The sequence below is a fragment of the Cetorhinus maximus genome, chromosome 10, assembly GCF_964194155.1.
Source record: "Cetorhinus maximus chromosome 10, sCetMax3.hap1.1, whole genome shotgun sequence".
NCBI lineage: Eukaryota > Metazoa > Chordata > Chondrichthyes > Lamniformes > Cetorhinidae > Cetorhinus > Cetorhinus maximus.
The window spans coordinates 72,251,134-72,257,043 of record NC_135888.1 but is presented as its reverse complement, the minus strand read 5'-3'; positions in this window follow the sequence as shown (position 1 = coordinate 72,257,043).

The window sequence follows — 5,910 nt, the reverse complement described above, 5'->3', positions numbered from 1 at the left end:
CTGCAAATAAGCCAATTTTAAATAACCGAAAATAACTATACTGAATCAACTGTTAAGTTATATTTGGGTATAGGAGGCAGTTTATTTTTTTAAAAAAACTTGTTTTCTAAAGATTTTAAATCATGACTATTTGTATCCTTGTGGGCAAAAGAATCGTCTTAATTTTTGGAGCCGCTTCAAAGACCTGCAAACTAGTACAATTAGTGTCAACTTCTGGAATTGATCAATTCATCCTGGGGCGCGGCCTGATGCTAGCATGCTGGGTTTATTTTTAAAAATAGTGCAAAAGGTCACAGAAACTCGAGGTGCAATGAACATAATTTGTCCTTAGAATTCTGCAATCTTTTATGCGGGTTATGTTGACTTTGAGTATATTGTGCCGAATAAAAAACACTGCAATCAAGTGGAAACTCTACCTCATGAGAAATGTGTACCTTGTAACTGAAGAACACAGTACTTCAGATAACAGAATGTGTCATACATCACCAGAAGAGGCACTGAGTGCTCGAGGCTCATCAAAACATTTTGTGAATTTGTATAAATATCGAAATGAACGGTAGACTATATTTAAAAGCAATGTCTAGCTACTATTAATAAAACTCTCATTCTCAAATATGTTACGTAAATATATTGTCAGTTTAATTTTCTCATTTAAAGACTTGTGTGGTGATGAAGACAAAGGCAGCTCTCTGCATCCCATTACCTGGTTTGTTTTCCACTCACATCTATAAACAGCTGTAGTCAGAGCTGGAATGGACATATTAGCGCATAACAGAGTTCTGATGTGTTTTTTTCTAATAATTGCAGGCGAATCATCGTTTCCAAATTTGTGGCTTAAAATATTTTTGGAATAGGTCTATCATTGCCAGTATGGAATGATGGCAGTGGAAGAAAGTGTCATTTGTTTTCCAGCTCTCTCACAGTACTTTATCTAACTGTACTTTTCTCATTTACACATCTAATGGCTGGGCAATTATTCTACATGAAAGTGGGCTATTTGCTATTGTAAACTTACCAAATGGATATAAGAGGTATCATAAGAGGTTAGTAGTGCTTGGTCATTACTTCTTGATGTGTCGCATTTTCTTTCATCCCCTTTTCTATCCTGATGGTATTCTGCGCTTGGATCTTGGTCTTTCACTTATTTTTCTCAATTTTTAAAAGCAGTTATCACGTCATTATCAAACACCGTAGAGATAAGAGATAGTATTCGGATTGTTACAAATGCAAAATGAAGAGAAATTCAATCATTGCCACCATAGTTTGTGACCAATTCTGGGCACCACAATTTAGGAAAAATGTCAAGGTTTTAGAGACAGTGCCGAGGAGGTTTAATACAATGGTACCAGGGAACTGGGACTTCAATTACATGGAGAAACTGGAGAAGCTGGTGTTATTCTGTGTGGAGCAGAGAATGTTAGGAGGATATTCAATAGATATGTTCAAAGCCAATGAATGATTTTGATAAAGTAAATAAGGAGAAGCTGTTTCCAGTGGCAGAAAGTTTGGTAACCAGAGGACACTATTTTAAGGTAATTGAGAAAAGGACTAAAGGCAATATAATGGCAAAATCATTCATGCAATGAGTTATGGTGACGTGGAATGCATTGTCTGAAAGGCTGGAAGAAGCAGATTTAATAGCAACCTTCAAGAAGAAATTGAATAAGTTCTTGAAGGGGAGAAGCTTCAGGGATATGGGGTACAAGCAGGGGTGTAGGACTAATTGGATAGTTCTTTCCTAGGGTTGGGACAAGCAGATAAGTCAAATGGCCTACAGTGCTTTATCATTCTATGATTCTCAATGAAGCTCTAGTGAGTCCCCATTTAGAGTACTGTGTTTAGTTCTAGCGTCACACCTCAGGAAGGATACAATGGCCTTGGAGGGGGTTTAGTGGAGATTCAGCAAAATGATACCTGGGCTAAAAGGATTAAATTATAAGGATATGTTGCATGGACTATGCATATATTCCCTTAAATTTAGAAAATTAAAGCTGATCTAATTAAGATACTTAAGATTAAATGAGCTGATAGGGCAGACAGAATAAATAATTTCCTCTCGTGGGGGAGAAGAATGTCTAAGTCAGAATATCCTTACCTCATGGGGGATTTCAGCATAAGAGTGGGCGTGGACCATGAAGCAAGGCCCTCCTGTCTCAGACATCATGACCTGGGAAAGATAAATGAGAATGGACAGAGATGGCTTGAGCTTTACTGCTACTATGACCTTTGTGTAATTAACATCTTCTTTCAGAACAAAAAATGCCACAAGGTGTCATGGAAACATCTAAGATCAGGGAATTGGCACCAGCTGGATCTGATCATCATCAGACATAACCCTCTGAACAGTATTCTCAATGTATGCAGCTACCACAGCACTGACTGTGATACAGATAATGCCCTGGTGTGCACCAGGGATAGGATGCAACCCTTGAAGCTTTTTCATGCAAAGCCGAAATGGCATCTTCTTATCAACATCAGCCTTACTGCCTGCCCAGATAAAAACCAACAGTTTCTTGGCTCGACTGAACAGCCGCTCTCCAGCATTCCCACACAAGAGTGAAGAAACGAAATGGAATATACTTTGAGATGCCATCTACAATAACACGCTCTCAACATATGGGAAGTAAGAGTGGAAAAATAATGACTTGTTTGAGGCTAATTTCACTATGATGGAACCTGCCATGCAAGCAGTCCACTCTCATTCTTTGCATGAGAAATCCAAGCAAGAAGATGTTGAATGCATTAAGAGCTGCTCGAAGTAAAGTCTAACAGACTGCTAGGTGGTGAGCCAATGACTACTGGTTACAGTGCTGATAGAATATCCATATGCCCTATGACACAGGGACCTGCATGAAGGGATCAAAAAGGTTAGAGATTCATTAGCAAAGAAAAAAACTCCATTTTAAACAAAGCAGGGGAGGTCATCACCGACTGCAACAAACAGTTGAAGAGATGGGTAGAATACCATCTTGTGTTCTACTCTAGGGTGAACACTCTCAATGAGAAAACTCTAGACACCATAGAGGGTCTGATTGTCATGGCAGAGCTGCATATCAAATCCACTGTGGAGGAGCTTAGCCATGGCCATAGACACACTTGCCTTGGGCAAAGCTCCAGGTGCTGATGCGATACCATCTGAACTCATCAAGAACAGGAAACTGGCAGTCCTGCAGCATCTGCAAAAACTTTTCTGTCTCTGCTGGAGGGAGGGGACTAACCCAGGATATGGGTGATGCAAAAATGGTGACCCTGTACAAGAACAAGGGTGACCACAGTGATTATAACAACTATCGAGGAATCTCCCTGCTGAGCATCGTGGGAAAAACATTTGCTCATGTTGCCCTTGTCAGATTACAGATCCTGGCTGAACACATCTACCCCGAATCCCAGTGTGGTTTCAGAACTGGAAGAGCTAAAACTGATATGATTTTCTTCGTCCAGCAGCTAGATGCGAGGGAAATGCTGTGACAAAGTGACCACAATATATTGCCTTCATCAATCTCACCAAGGGATTCGACCATTTGAACAAACATGATCTATTTAGGCTGCTGGAGAAAATTGGCTGCCCACTAAAGCTGTTCAATGTGATCCCTCCTTTCCATGACATGATGGGTAAAGTCAACTATGACAAGGCAACATCGGAACCCTTTGAGCTTTACAGTGGGGTCAAACAGGGTTGTGTTCTGGCACCGACACTCTTTGGCATATTCTTCTCTTTGCTGCTGTTCATGCCTTCAGGCTGTCTACAGAGGGTGTCTACTTACATACCAGAACTGACAGAAAGCTGTTCAGCCTTGCTCGCCTGACATCCAAGACAAAGTTATACCAAGTCTTCATCAGAGAGTTGCTCTACGCTGGCGATGTTGCATTAGCATTCCATACCAAAGAATACCTTCGGCAGTAATTGGACAGATTATCTCGCACCTGTAAAAAGTTTAGTTTGGCTACCTATCAGGAAGACAAATGTCATGGTCCAGGACATTGTCGATGTTGTTAGATGGCAGTATGGCAATGTTACGCTGGAGGTTGCTGATAGCTTTACATATCTAGACTCTAAAATCACCAGCAATCTGTCACTCTGCGCTCACAACAACACGCATTGCAAAAGCTGCAGTTATTATGTCCAAGCTGAATAACAGGGCTGCAGTTTACAGGGGGGTGGAGCGGTGAGGCAGGGGGGCGATGGCTAGTTCCCATGGAAAGAAAGACTTCTGGAAGCTGACTTGCTCCATGCCAGCCTGCCAAGCAGCCATAATACATTGCAGGCAGGCTAATTTGGCTAGCTTAGGGAGGGGACAGGGACTTTGGTTGGTGGTGGGTTTTGGAGAGAAGGTGCATAGGATGAAAGGGGGATACTATCGTATGGGGGCTGTACCCCGATGTGCAAAGGGCATTGATAGTACCCCCTTCCTTCTTGCCCTTTTAAAAATGTTTTTTACAAAAATGGACTGCCCACCCCAACCATATTATGACATAGGCAGCATATTATCAGGGTCATTTGGCTTGCTAACAAGCTCAATTGACCCTTAATTATTTACTTACACATGACAAGAGAGTTGCCAATTTTGGCGCCCACCCACACCCTGTATTATGGGGGGGGAGTGAGCTCGGGGGTGGGTGGGAAGGTGGTGGGATGGTCACCTGCCCTATTTTACATGTCCACCCACTCCCTCCCCCACACCGCCGAAAACATGCTCGGCAAGAGCACATAAAATCCAGCCCAGCATGTGGAACAATGACAACCTGACTGACAACAGTTTCTACCTTCCCTGTCTCAAACATGTCCTCGGCATCACTTGGCAGGACAAGGTCACAAACTCAGAGGTCCTGAAGTGTGCTAATTCCATCAGCATACACTCATTGCTAAGCCAATAGTGTCTGCGCTAGCTTAGCTATGTTCACCGAGTGGATGAAGGCTGTTACCCAAAGAATTTTATGTCAACGGGATTTTACAGTCCCGCCAAAGTCAATGGGCCTTCGAATGGCTCGCCGCATTTTACGTCCCCACCCTTGCAGCGACAAGGCCGTAAAATCCCACCCCTTCTGGATGGTGAGTTGGCCATTGGGTCATGATCTCCTGGGTGTCCATACCTCTGCTGTAAGGACACCTGCAAGCAAGAAATGAAGATGGTGGACATTGATAGTGACAACTGTGAGATAGCCGCTGAAGGCTGTGACTTCTGGAGGCTGACTCTTTAGAGGGGAATTGGAAGAGGTGAGGAGAAATGAAAAACTCAGCAGGCCAAGAAGAGGGGCCAGAGAAAAGAGAGGCCATGATTCATGCATCTTCTCATCCCACTGTCTTTCTCTGCAGCAAATGCAGCAGAGACTGTCGTGCCAGAATGGGGCTCCTGAGCCGCACCAGGTGATACTTAACACAGAGTTGACCACCATGGTGTAAGGCATCATCTTATAACTCAGAAGGCTGCCACTCTATCTAAATAAAGCTATAGTTAGACCCTATTTAGAGTACTTTGTTCAGTTCTGGCATCACACCTCATGATGGATACATTGACCTTGGAGGGGGTGCAGTGCATATGAAAAAAAAAATTAGAAGCAGGAGTAGGCCACTTGGCCCCTTGAGCCTGCTCCACTATTCAATAAGATCATGGCTGATCAGATTGTAACCTCAACCCCACATTCCTGCCTACCCCTGATAACCTTTCACCCCCTTGCTTATCAAGCATCTATCTAGCTCTGCCTTAAAAGCATTCAATGACCCTGCTTCCTCTGCCTTTTGAGAAAGAGAGTTCCAAAGACTCACGACCCTCGGAGAGAAAAATTTCTCCTCATCTGTCTTAAATGAGTGGCCCCTTATTTTTACACCGTGACCCTAGTTCTCGATTCTCCCACAAGAGAAAACGTCCACATCCACTCTGTCAAAACCCCTCAGGATCTTAAAGGTTTCAA